This window comes from Manis javanica, chromosome 4 (genome assembly GCF_040802235.1).
Source record: "Manis javanica isolate MJ-LG chromosome 4, MJ_LKY, whole genome shotgun sequence".
Taxonomy (NCBI): domain Eukaryota; kingdom Metazoa; phylum Chordata; class Mammalia; order Pholidota; family Manidae; genus Manis; species Manis javanica.
In genome coordinates this window covers 103,828,704-103,843,416 of record NC_133159.1, presented here as the reverse complement: position 1 = coordinate 103,843,416, position 14,713 = coordinate 103,828,704, and the positions used below count along the sequence as shown (strand labels likewise).

At 37.8% G+C, this 14,713-nt stretch overlaps 1 long non-coding RNA gene across 1 annotated transcript in view; it reads left to right on the top strand.

Annotated features, from left to right (window-relative positions):
• Nucleotides 1-3,450, top strand: part of LOC108399096 (uncharacterized) — a 223,792-nt gene extending 220,342 nt beyond the window's left edge. Inside the window, exon 6 of the long non-coding RNA XR_012130306.1 lies at nt 2,510-3,450. This is a non-coding gene — a long non-coding RNA (uncharacterized lncRNA). The remainder of the gene's footprint in view (nt 1-2,509) is intronic.
• Nucleotides 3,451-14,713: the final 11,263 nt, after the last annotated feature.

Below are 14,713 nucleotides of genomic sequence, written 5' to 3'. Positions count from 1 at the left end.
AGAAAAGCATGAGAGGAGAGAGGGAGAAAGAGACAGAGAGGAAAAAAAACACAAGATTGAATTCTAATCAAAATGCTATGAGGCGTTCACACCAGGCCTTGAGAGAATATTAACAAGGTTACCCGAGGGGGGGCCTTTAGCCCCAGGAATTATTAGTGAATATGGAATTATATTTGCACAAACATTACCAGATGCAAGGAGCTAAATGTCCTGCAGATGTGGAAGGAGCCAGAGTATGCTCCAAATAGCTGGCAGCTTTATTTGTTTTACCCTTCTTACAAGAGGCTGGGCAGCACATTTTTGAGGGGTTACATTTCTGGAATGACCATCATACCACTAGATTCATTTCCCAACTGCTGCTTGTACCAGTCTCAAAAGTATCTCTGCCCAGGAACATGTGGAGTGGCCCTGAGACACATCTGACAAACTTCCCAGCTTACCTCTACCAGTTACAGGTACCACCGTGCTCCGTAGAAATCATGGTGCTCCAAGAAGGGATTTTCTGAAACAGTTCAGGGTCAGGTAACCACAGAAATTTCAAAGAGGACTTTTGAACTCAAATGTAACCAACCAATACTGGAGGGGAGGGGGGAACAGCAAAATACAAGAGGAACAAAGAGTTTCTTTGATATGCCACCATCAGACCCTCAAGACTCCATTTAATTTAGATTCACCACCACTGAAGGAGACATATCTCAACTCTGTGTTGGACAAGTTGTTGTCTTCAGGGTGTCTCTTGAATTTCTAACCTTAAATTCCCATTACCATCTTGCTCACTTCAAGCAAGACTTACCAATATGGGAGACAGAATTTTCAGCACATTCACATGACATACAGAAGCAGCTGACCTTGAGGCTAATGGTATGAGAACTTCCATGGCCCTGGTAAGGGTTTCATCTATGTGTGGGCATGATTATATACTTTTGTAAAGTCTACAAAATTAAGTATTTAACACCCATTAGTTAATACTGCCCTGAGTTCCCCTCTGTCACATTTCCTTTCATGTAGGTTGGCTTTAGAGTTGACTTGAAGATACATTTAGCTCTGGTGGAGTGTGAAGTGGGATGTATTGGGCAGATCACATCATTTTTGTGTGTAATTGATGCTAGCCACCCACTTGTAGGATTGGATTCCAGAAATACTCTATCATCATCTGTTCACCCAGTGAGCTGGGGACCAACATATATCACATCTGGAAAGCTTTGTTCATACCATTTTAAAAAGGAAGAATCAGAGATTTTTAGTCTTCTAAAAGGATTTGAATCCAAGTTCTGTCTTATGCCAAAGGAAGTAAATAGGTTCTAGCCCTAACTGTATTCCCTACCACCACCAGAGGACATGCTGATTCCTGATGTGGACTTTCTATGCTTTATCTAGTCTGTTTTAATGGCTTCCACTGACCCTTCCCCCCACCACCCTAACCATTTGCCCCCTGAACTACCTCATTATTAATAGACATGAAAGATCTCAGTCAGAAAACTTTTCATTTCCTCTTCATTACTCTGAAATGTGCCCTTGTGGACCCCTTGGTCAATTCCTCCTTCTTGCGATATTTGGCAAATTTTTGGTGGTGTTTCCATTCCATAGAAAAAAAAACAGAAAAGATATTTCAAAGCATCTGAGCTAAAGGACATACTGTCTTTGAAACCTTTTTTTAATTGAAATTCAAAACACACCCCCTCCAGGAGAGCCACCAGATTAATTCCCAGCAGCAAATTCCCCATGTCTCAGAGTCCCTTTGTAACTTGCTATTGGCTATTCACAACCACACTGGACATATTTGCTAATATTCTCTTCCTTACTAGAAAATTCAAGATTAGCTCTGCCTTTTAATCTTTGCTACTTAAACTTAAATGCATATTTAGATTCCAAATATCCTTTGGTACACCTCAGTATCAATCACATTTCTTTCGAAATGAAAAATATGAAAGTCCGTTTTGTGTAAAAACAGAAAACCTCACTTCTGTGGTGGAACAAAAGCTCATCAAACCCTTGGCTGGTTCTCCCAAATTCTAAGGTATGGCTTTGCCTCTTTCAGCATGTAATAGTGGCAAACAAAAATGCTTCAGTTTCTCTATCTGGAAAATAAGAATTGTGCTTTTTCTTTCCCATTTACTTCACCGCAGTCTCATGGGGAACAGAGTTAAATGATTAATGACTGAAAGCTCTTGGACAAACATGAAATGCTTAATAAAAATAATCCCACATTGCAACAGTGATAGGCACCAGTGACCTAATGTTAAACCTTGACTGAGATGGAAGGTAATTTAGATAAACTTTGTGCCCTGTCCATGGATCTGGGCTTCTTCTCCCCTGGTGAGGACAATCTGGCCTCATGTTCCTTGACTTCCTCCACTGACAGGCCCCTGTTTATGGCCTTTGAAGGCTCAAACCCATCCCCCAAGTAATATGAAATCTAGCTTTCTGGTTACAGAGGAGCAACACATGGGAAACTGTAAAATGTGCCACTGTGAGGTCAATATAATTTTATACTCTTTTTTTTTTCCAGGGAACATGCCTGCTCACTCCATACCACAACATTATTAAGAAAACTATTTGAGATCAAACCTCAATTTTTCATCAAGCTTAGGCCCTTCCTAAGAGAAGCCCTCGCACAGCTTTCAAAAGAGTCTCCAAGTAAAATACATTTTCCATCATGACTGAAAACACTGGAGTGCACTTGAAGAATAAATACTTTTCTATGAGTAGAAACTGTAAAGGTTATTTTAAAAGGAAACAAGGGATTCTGGCTTAATTTTAGTTTACTGTGTTTATTGAAAACATAATCTGTTCCTGATCTTCACATATAACACAACCCTGTGAAATCACTCTGATATACAAGTAACTTTGGAAACCTCAAGATGAATACTTCCTCGATCAACTCTACCATGTTGGACTCTCTTGTCCTTAAGTGACTTTCTTTTTATTCCCTTCTTTAAGAGGATTAAAGAAAAATAAGAGAGTTCCTGTTGGAGAAAAGAACCACTAAGCTTTGTTATGTTTCATGTAACAGGACAAAGCAGTATAGGCTTTGAATCAGACAGACCTGGGGTTTGGAATCATAATAGTACCAATTATTAGCCATGGGGCCTTGAGCAAGTCATTTAACTTCCCTGAATCCATTTCCACATCTATAAAAGGGAATAAAAAATCTCTATATCATACAGTTATAGTGAAGACTGAATTACATATTGTATAAAGTGCCTGGCAGAGTGCCTAACTTACAGTAGACAATCAATGCCTAAGAGTCATAATCATAATAATGAAAATAGCAACATATTCCTGGACTACCAACAAATCTATTACAGCAAATCAACAAATGGTTTTGAGGATCTATGTGGTGGGCACTATGGGAAAGGAAAATACAATGACTGATACAAATGAAACCTACCTTCAAAGATCTGACCACTTAGTTTCATTTCTGAAAATGCTAATAAAAATATATCTTTATGTGTCCTTTGCTTTTGCTTAAAGTTTATGCCAACTATAACACTGGTTCTTAAATTATACAGGTTGTAACTGTTATATTACAATATACTCAGAAACACTGCATATATTTAATTGCATGTTAAAATAAAAGGAAAATAGAGGAAAACACATTCAACTTTGTGATCAGAGTGCTAATAAAACCAGTAATTATTATGTGGGAAATAAACTTGAACAGCTCAGGAAAGCAGATCAGCTGCAGGCTGCCTCAGGGGAAATTCTGAAGTGCATAAAAACAGAAGTGCAAGACTTGTGCTCCTGGCTGAGATGGAGTATCAAGGACTACATTTACCCTGTTGAGGAAAACAACTGAAAAAAAGAAAAAAAGCCTGGACAAATATATTAAACAATAGTTCATTTTGACTTAATTATCTCTTAAAAGGTCCTATCTGCAAATAGAGTCATATTCTGAAGTACTGGATTAAGGACTTCAACATATTTATTAGGGAGGGGACATACTATGGGAGATAAGCAATGAAGGCCAGCAATCACCAGCTGAAGGAAAACAAGTGAGGTGAGCCCTAGGACTGCCTAGAGCTGAAGAGCGTTTCCAGGCCATCTCGGGTCATCTCCCTAAACTGATGAGAGGGACTGAGAGCCCAGGTAAGCCAGCATGACTTGAACTCTCCAAGCAGAGCACACAGGAGAGGATTGCACAGAGAGAGAACGGAGAGTTAGAGAAGGTCTCCTTCACAGTTTCAGGTGGTGACTGATCAAGCATGTGAGTGAAGAAACTACCTGAGACTAAGGAATGACCCACCTTATAGGATAAAAGCAAACTATCCTGGGATTCATAAAGGACCAGGATAGTGACCATTCCCATCATTCAGAGTGGAAAACCTCATAATTCATGAGGCTAAAGTTAATAACAAGAAAGTTCTTACTTCAGTAGTGGGGAAAATTAGCCCTAGGCTAACTATTGTTCTGGTTCTACCAAACAAAGCCTAGAAACCAGATCCAAAAGTATCAAACTGTTTCCAAATAGCTTAACCATATTTCAGGACAAAGTGCATCAGTATTTAAGAATGAAAAAAATACCCAACATTCCACAAGATAAAATTCATAATGTCAGGCATCTCATAAACAATGATCAGACAAGCAAAGATCAGAAAAATATAAAACCCATAATGAGTGGAAAAAAAATCAATAAAAATATACTTAAAAATGGCATAGACGATAGCATTAATAAATAAGCACAGCAAAATAACTATATTCCATGTGCTCCAAAACTATAACAAATACTGAACATATAAAATAAAGACATGGAAGATTTTTTAAAATTGAACTACAGATGAAAACTAAAATGTCTGAAATGAAAAATATACTGGATGGGATTAATAGTAGACTAGTCATAGGAGGAAAAATAAGTAAACTTGGAGGCATAGCAATAGAAACTATCTAAAATGAAGCACAGAAATTTTGCTGTTGTTTTTTAAAGGACAAGAAAACAAATTTAAAGACTTTGAAACATGGGACAACTTCAAGCAGCCAAATTTGTGTGAAATTAGAGTCACTAAAGGGAAGAAGGCAAAGGGAAAAGTACAAAATATTTGAAAAACTAATACCTTAGATATATTCAAATTTGGTGAAAAAATATAAACCCATAGACCCAAGAAACTCAATGGACTTTAAACACAAGAAACATCAAGAAAATTACACCAATGAATATCATAATCAAATTGCTTAAAACTAGTGATAAAGGGAAAATCTTAAAAGAAGCCTGAAAAAATTGTACAGATAAAGAGTAATAAGAATTATACAGATTTCTTGTCAAATACTATGCAAGCAAGAAGATAGAGAAGATCTTTAAAGCACTCAAAGAAAAAAATTGTTATACTAGAATTATGCAGTCCACAAAAATATCTTTCAACATGGAAGTGGCATGCTTTTTCAGTCATATTAAGAGAAAAAATATAGTCAAAGATGATCTACCTGTGATCATCTCAATAGAGGAAAAGGCATTTGACAAAATTCAATATCCATTCCTGACTTTTAAAAAATCTCGGCAAACTAAGATTAAAAGAAAACATAATCAACTTGACAAACAGTAACTTCAAAAAACCTACAGCTAATATGTATTTAATGGTGAAAGAAGTCCTCCAAAATCAGGATAAGTCAAAGAGCCACCACTTCTATCCAATATTGGAACTTCTATTCCAAATATATGGCCTCCAACTGGGAAGAAAAAAGTACAACTGTCTTTATTCACAGATGATATGATCATTTATGTAGAAAATCCCAGGGAAGCTACAAAAAGCTACTCGAACTAATTAATGACTTAAGCAAACTTGGAGAACACAAGATCAATATACAAAAACCAATTATATTTCATACTAGCAACAATTAGAAATTTTAAAATATCACTTATATTAGCATTGAAAAATATAATATAGGGATAACGTGACAAAAGATGTTTCATATTTGTATACTGAAAACTACAAAATATTGCTGAAATTCTCAAATACTTATATAAATGGAGTGATACCCTGCATTCATGGATCAAGACTGTCAAGGTGTCAGTTCTCCCCAAGCTATCATAGATTCAGTACTTTCCCAATCAAAATAGCCACATATAAATTTTCAAATCAGCTTGTCAGTTTTGCAAAAATAAGCATATACATGCACATATTGTTATTTCTCCTAACACAAAAGGTAACGTATTATACATACTCTGCTTCACCTTGTTATGTTTTCACATAAGAGTCTATCCTGGAAATCACTTCCTATCAGGCCACAGAGCTCTTCCTTACTGTCATTTCATGGCTGCACCATGCTCCATTGTAGGAATATACCACAGTTTACGTGTCCATGGGGGAAATAGGTCATTCTTTTTTTCTTTTTCTTTGCTATCATAAATATTATCACGATGAATAATTTTAATTATATGTTGTTTCTTTTTTTTTAATTGAAGTATAGTTTGTATATAACATTATAAATTGTTTTCAAGTATACAACATAGTGATTTGACAGTCATCTACATTATTAAATGTTCGCACTAACTAGGGGGTTGCTTTCAAAATCGAAAGATGTTACAGTATTATTGACTATATTTTCTATGCTGTACTTTCATTTCCAGGACTAATTTATATTATGACAGATTTGTGCCTTTTTATCCTCTTCACCTATTTCACCTACTTCACCTACACACCCCATCCCTTCCCCATAGTAACCACCAGTCATTTCTTGGTGTCTATGAGTCTATTTGTTTTGTTTGCTTGTTTTATTTTTTTAGATTCCACATATAAGTAAAATCATATGGTATTTGTCTTTTTCTGCCTGGCTTATTTCACTTAGCATAATACTCTCTAGGTCCATCTATGTTCTTGCGAGTGGAAAAAAAATTTTTATGTCGGAAAAATAAATATACTACTGTTTAATATGTAGCACATCTTCTTTATCCATTCATCTACTGATGGACACTTTGGTTGCATCTGTATTTTGGCTATTGTAAATAATGCTGCAATAATGTGGTTTCATTTTTGTGGCACTGTATCTCCTAGACTGTGTCCAAAAGGGTGTTAGTATGCTAGGGTTGCCAGAACAAAAACTACAGACTGGGTGGCTTAAATAACAAAAGCGTACTTTTTCACACTTCTGGAGGCTAGAAATCCAAGATCAGGTGTTGGTAAGTTTGGTTTCTTCCAAGGCCTCTATCCTTGGCTTGCAGAGGGCCCCCTTCCAGCTGTGTGCTTGCATGGCCTGTCCTCTTTCTGTGTGTTGTCTGTGTCCTAATCTCTTTTCATAAGGACAACAATCATGTTGGATTAGGATGCACCCATATAACCTCATTTTGCCTTAATTATCTCTTTAAAGGTCCTATCTGCAAATAGAGTCATATTCTCAAGTACTGGGGTAAGGAATTCGACATATTAATTAGTGAGGGGACAGAGTTAACCCCCTAACCAAGAGTAAATGCTAGACATTGTCCACTTCCAGCTCTCTGGGTATATACAGTTTTGTACTACCATCAGCAATCATCACTTAGTTTTACATTTCTTAAAATGCAGCTGAAAGAACTAATGCTTAACAGCCACAACACTGAAAAATTTTCCTTTACAATGAAGGTTATAATTTTATTTCTGCTATTCCAGGTCTTCTTACCTAGGAAAATCATGTCTGAGTTATACAAATTCCATGTTATACTGATTTTCTTTTCCTGTTTACCAACTGTGTATGAGATGCTTGATGTTACAGAAACATCTTTTGTAGCAGAACAGATTGGACTTCAGATTGTTGTGACCCAGATATTTTCCCTTGATATTATTTTAAGAAGAATTATTGCTCTGAAAAACACACTGCAGTAGAATAGGACATATGGGTTTTCTAAAGTAATGAAAATATATAAACCTGGAGAAAGATCCAAGCTTGCACACTCTTTTCTAGAAGAATTTGAAATGACAAGCACGGATTGTATTGTCCTTAGGTTAGAAGAAAAGGGAACTAAGTGCAGTACTTCTTGACCATTGTCACTTGCATTATAGGTATCTCTACAAAATGCATTCTCATTCTAGGGCGTAAGAGGACACAGTGACATTGCAAGACATTTATAGCTATCTCTGGGCTCCTGCATCTTGATACCACAGGGTTATTTCCCTTAGTTCTACTGGTGGATTGCTTGTAAGATATATTCCTTTCCCTCTATCAGCCTGCCCTTATCACACAGAGCTCTGCCTCCAAATACTTCCTCTTATGACCTTCTTTTGATGAATGGTCTCATATTCTGGGCTTTACAAGTGAAATTTTATTCCCAAAGCAGTTACAAACAAGTGTTCTGAATTTCTTTAATCTTTCTTAGTAACAGAAGAAAGTATCATTATATTACATTTACATAGTGTAGAAGTCTAAGAAAGCCAAAAAGTAGAAGATTTTCCTTAAACCCAGAGGTGATTTATGATAGTGTTTATAAGTTTTCATTTATAAAAACAAATTCTCAGGGATGGGAGCAGGTGGAAAATGCTGTCATGCATTGTTGCTAGGTGTATACATTGGTTAACATCTTTAGGGATAAATTAGGAGATAATTATCAAGATGTAAACACATACAGTCTCAAAAATAGTCACTCCATTTTTAGAAATTTAGAAACCCTGCAACTACCATATTCATTTTATGTGTACAAAATATATTCACAAAAGTGTTTACTGAAACTTTTTTTGCAATAATAATGATCTAAAAATCCAAATGTCAGCCAAAATAGATTGTGTAAACAAATAATTATATTCTCATTCAATGGAATCCATGAAGCTTATAATTTTATTTTAAACTGAGGTATAGATACTTACTGATATGTAAAGATACTTAAGATACAGTAAGGGAAAAAAATCAAATTGTAGAGCTTATTGGGAGTTTGTGACATCTTTGTAATATGCCTACACTTGTTCAGAAAGATGCAAAATAAATGGCTAGCAGTGTTTCTTTTGGCAGTGGTATTCAGGAGATGGGGTAGGATTTTGGAGAATTGAACTTTTACGTCTTGTTTTGTATTTTTTTTATAGTTTGTTTTCTTTCTTTTTTTTTTAACCATGTGTGTGTATTCTTTTAAAATTGAAAAAACAGTATTTTAAATAAGCAATTTCCATGTTCTTGGGCATGACTCCTTACAATTCTGTTAAGTAAATCACAATGCATTCATTTCCCACTATCCCCCCTGGATGTTTTCTTTTTCTCTACATTCTTCCTTTTTAATAGCTATCCTACATAAGGGAAGAAAATGCTTTAGTTTTGTCTAAGTTATAGTTGGGCTGGAAGGAAAAATAAAAGCCAGTTGGGCTTTGTCTTGCATAATTTTTTGTTGTGTTATAAGCACATCTAAACTCCCAGGCAACACAGCAAGATACACTTAAGCACAAAGGAAAAGAGCAGGAAATATGAAGTGGGGATTTGGGGATGGAGATGTGCGGAGCATCTGCCTTCCTGACTGCCACCCTAACATTCCTAATTGTTTGCTGTATGTTTACTTTCCAGACCCTGGAAACCAGGAAACAGTTCTTCTCATACCAAAATTACATTACAATTGTAAAATGTGAATGCTTAATTACTTTTTTCTTGGAGAAGATTTGACCAATGTTTATTTGAGAAAGACTAAGAATTACTAGAACTCATTAGAATAAGGCTTTCTGGAACAATATCTGACCATCGTTGGATCTATTAAATTTTTTACAAGCCCACAGAGAAAGAAGTATTGGCTAGCCCTCACAGCTGGCCAGTATGAAAAATCAGAGAACACTGGACTGCAGGACTATCAAAATCTTTTCTGAGAATTCACAGCTGTATCTCAGAGTTGCAGCATATGGTGGTTGGCCATGTCATTCCACAGTACTGACATCTTTTAAAAGCACTGGATGGCATATGTAAATCAAAACAAAATGAATATTTAATTTCATTTTTAGAATATTTAGGAGTACTTTGCAATTCCCCTGGAGAACTGCAGGGTCCATGGACCTTTGCAAAGCCAGGGCTAGTAATCCCTGCCAGAGAAGACAATTGGTGTCAACTGCTTCTGAGAAGTAAGGAATGGCATGATATGGCACCAGGATGTGTCATGGTACTTGTTTGATTTGAATTTTAAAAATAATCAAGAGTTGACCTCCGTAAGAAGGTACCTGAACAGTGTTACTGGTCAAAGATATCTTGAAATCCAGTGTCACCAATTAATGAAGAAAACCTAGAGTACCTCCCCCACCATCCATGACCAATTCCAGGCGTGGAAAACCATCTACCCTGGCTAAGCCCAGAATGACTGAGTGCTCTGTACAGCAAGCAACCCCTCCTCGTATCCAAACACTGATGTCTGCTTCAGTCTGCAAGTGACTGAGCACACGGGCAGTTTCTGTTACAGTTGTGTGAAAACATGAAACAGCAACTGCACCCACTTTAGAGTTTTCAAAGTATTTTGCCCTCATATACACTGTACTCCTTCTCATACGCAATATCAAGTTAAAGGGCATTAACTGTTTTTACTGTGACTAAACCCACAGCAACTCCTCAGCCTGTCAAATCAGGCTGAAATGTAATTGGTGAATATTTATTTGTGCACTGTGGGAATATTTTTTTCTTAGAAATAATCAATTGAAAGTGAAAAACATTTTTCAACCTCCCAAAATAAGAGTTTGACTTCTGATGTTTCAAAATCTTTCCTAACTGGTACCTGCATCATTTTATACTATTCAATTTAATGAAACAGATATTTATTGAGTCACTGCTCTAGATGGATCTGAGGGGCCATGTAGAACACAGAAAATGGGATGGGGTGTGACAGACCCTATGAAATATAGGAGCACAGGTGCCAAGGGAGCACAGGAGGGCTGCCATTCCATCTTGGTAGAAGAACATGTCTCATGTAGTTCTATGATAGCCCCCACCTCTTCACAACACACTAAGGAGCAACATAATGTTTGGATTATACAAAGTAGCGTGAAAGCATCCTGTCTGGGGAAAGCAAATGAAAGCAGGCATATTTCCCCTTGGCTTTGTCCATGTTCATCATGTTTTCTTCCAAGTTCCCCCCTTATCTCATCATGGGCTGCACAGGATGCCGGTTCTAAATAGATTCCTGGGAAAGGGCCTAAAACATGCCTGTGTCATGCCAGGAGATGGGAGGCAGTGAGTGAAGGGACCAGGCACACACCTCCCCTCTTTGGACTTCCCAGGACAGAAGGAAAGGCACCTGTAAAACAGCTGGCTCTAGTTAGCAAAACACCTGAGGCAGGGATAGTCGGGCCCAAAGGGCCCAAACCTTGATAAGGATTAGACGACTCAGCCAATGTGTTCCTTTTGGGATTCTCTCTTCCCTGCCTCTTGCATCCCAATGCTGTCCTCCAGGCAGGCTGAGATGCCCCCACGAGGCCTTCACCCAAAACCCAAATCCTCCCTGGAGACACTTGCTTATAGTGGGGCAATCCTCTGTTCACTTATCACCCTTCTGATGCTCTGAATGTAAGCATGTGCTTCTGGAATTTTCTTTTATCTCCAGTGTCTACCAAAACTTGGCTCAGAATAACTCTCAGAAAATATTTGTTCCTATATTTCAAATGGAAAAACATTGGAAATCCTCGAGTTAGGTAAAATATACACACACTCAATCATACTGTTTTTTAAAAAGTTACATAAAGATGTAAATGTTTCCCCTCCATATCCTTCCTTTTTCTTGAGCTAAACAGATGTATCAATTTATACAGTAAATGCTGGCTGAGTGAATTAAAGAATAACAAATAAATCTAATAGCAAGAAAGAGGCCGAGGGAAGGAATGTCAGAAGTCAACAATTCAAAGTATCATGTCATCTCAAAATCCTTAACTTTGTCACATTTGCAAAGCGCTTTTTGCCATGTTTCTGGGCATTAGGATGTACACACCTCTGAGGCCCATTATTCTATTTACCCATGAGGCAGAGAGAGAGAAGATCTAAGTACTTACTGACCCAATAAGTAGTGGAGCGAGGACTGCCTCTAAAATACGACTTGAAGGAAATTAAAAGGTCTTTTTGATACACAGATGTTTCCCCTGAAATTCTGTTTCCTTTTTGTAGTTTACCCTTTTAAATTATGATCTTGAAGAGCATGAAGAGCACCTTGCTCAGTTTTGTGTACTTAGTACCTAGCACAGTACCTGGCACGTGACAGACTTGTTTAGATAGGTAGAAAATAGAATATCAATTCCTCTAGAGTTTGTGTTTATGTATTATTAGCATCACATCTCCCCACTCCATCCACCCCATCACCTCATGGTGTTAAATATCAAGCCACCAGAAAGGTCTAGAATCTATGAGAGTTAAGCTGAGTGTTCCAGGAAACAAGACCCTATTCTTTTAGCAAAAGGATTGGCACCAGGATTGGAGTGGGATCTTCCTAACACAGTAAAGGTCAGTGCTAAGGAACCCTTTCTTTTCTTTCCTTCTTTGATTCCCAAGCACCTATAAAGATGGCATTTCTAAAAGGAAGCTCTCCTTTGAGAAACCAGTCCTATTTTATGGGACCTTCTGTGCCCTGGGTTTGTGGGTCTTGCTCTTACTGGAGTGGTAACTAACAGTGACCATATAATGGTTAAGTGTAGCCAGGGCTGGTGTGAGAGCTGTGCATGCCCATCAGGAGAGAGGCCTGAAGAAGTGCGTCTTCGTTCTATCAGTGACTTTGTGTACTCCTACTGAATTGATCGAGCTGCTAAAATTATTTAAAATGGAGGACTTGAATTCACTCTACCATGCTGATGTGATGGAATGGCCGCTATTCTGTTGTACTTTAACAAGTTTACAAGAGACCTTACCTGCAATACTCAGCTTCTCCTTGGTGGGTCTTTATCCTCTGTGGAGTACCTGAGAAGTCCCAGATTAATAGTATGTGGACAGTAAGTGTGGGAAGGAAGAGGAAGGAAAGAGGGGAAGGAGGAAGGGAAGGAGGGACAGAGGAAGGGAATGAGGGAAGAATGATAGCTTTTTTAATCATCTCATACCTTATTAGCGAGGTGCTAATAAAAAGTATCACTCACAGACTTTACAGCTAACTGGTTCTCCCCTCGCCTCCAATTCCTACTCTGTCTCCAGGTTCTCCCCACTGACACCACCTCCCAAACTGCCTCCCACCCCTTCCCCAGGAGATGTATGTGATAATACTGAAGACTTTTCATTCCACTTCCGTTTTGAATTCGTTGTCTAATGCCTTTCTCATTAACAGTACTCTCTTGACTTCCATTTGGTTTGATCCCTCCAGCACCAGATTATCCAACACACAGTTTCTGGGTCTTCTACACTTTCACAATGTACTATTTAGGGAGTCCTTGAGCTTCCAGCAGGACCATCAGTCAAAATGGGAGGATATTTTTGGCCTGTAGATCTATCTCCAAGGTACCAGGAGATCCTTGAATTAAAAATGTGACACCCGTATGAGCATAAGTTTGCACTGTTAATAGTTAATTCTGTAATTGTTAAGGGCTGGAAGGAAGCTTGAGAGTCTGCTGGCTCAACCATTTCCACTTTTTTCAGATGAAAAGCAGGTGGAGAGGTTAAGGGCTTTCCAATGTTACTTTGTTAGTTATTGCAGAATTGGGACTGGGAATAAAGTCCAGGGTTCTTTTCAATACACCCATTGCCTCCTGGAACAAAATCTCTTCTCTCTAGCTTCCCACTGCCTCAGTTCTCCTAATGAAGTTGATTCTCTTAGATGCAAAACTGATATGGACACATTCTTAAAAAGAAATGCCGGCAAACAGAGAACTTGATGATAAATAGAGAGATGATGCAAGTACAGGGCTGAATCTGGAAGTAAATCATATCTTCACATAGTGTTTACAAAAATTGTGTTTTGAATAATTTCCATAGAAATTATATAACCCACCACAGGAATGCTACTCCCTCCCACAGGGATCTGACTAAAGAGAAATACAAGCAGAATGGAGGAAAAGGAGTAATTTAATTTATATATAAAACATTAGCTGGAACCTAAGTAATAACCCTCAACTAATCAGAATATCTTATGCATTCTGCTTTTTTAGTGGAAAGAGCAAACCACAAGAAAGCAAACAGATATCAGGAGATTTTTTAAATGCTTCCAGGGCTTATTTTAGGCTTTAAAATTTTTTCCCCCAATTCCCTGCACTATCTTTAAAATATCCCACTGTACACTTCCCTCTTTCCCCTCACATGTGTTCATTTGTTCATTTACTTAATCTGCCAATATTTACTGAGGTCTTCTCTTGTATTGCACTTTGTTGTTACATGGTCTTGACTTCAAGTTAATGCCTGGTTAGGAAATTATCCTAAGAAGATTTAGGTATGTATAATTTTTTTCAGTTATATTTCAAGTTCTGTCAAATGTTAGTAGTTCTTTACTGAATATTTCCATTTGGCCCTAACAGATGTACTGTCTACCATTCTGCATCTTAGCCTATGCTTCCAAGAGATGGATGGAAGGACTGACTTTTATGGGCCAGAAAAATCATGTTCCTTTGCCCTGAGGTTCAGAGTATGAGGAACCAAAAGATCAGAAGATCAGAGGGTGGAAGGAGAGAGAGGCAGGGCTCTTACCCATGTCCCTATCCACTTCCACACACACACCTGCCACGCTTGGATGGACAGTGACTATATTCTACTCCTAAGACCACAGCACCTATTGCATAACCTCCTTTGGGTTAGCAGCTATCAAAGGAATCACTGTGACTGCCAATTACAAAGCAATTCATGTATTTCTGAAAAACACAAAAGCAATACAGCTGGAAACTAAGTGAACTGCCACTGCAAG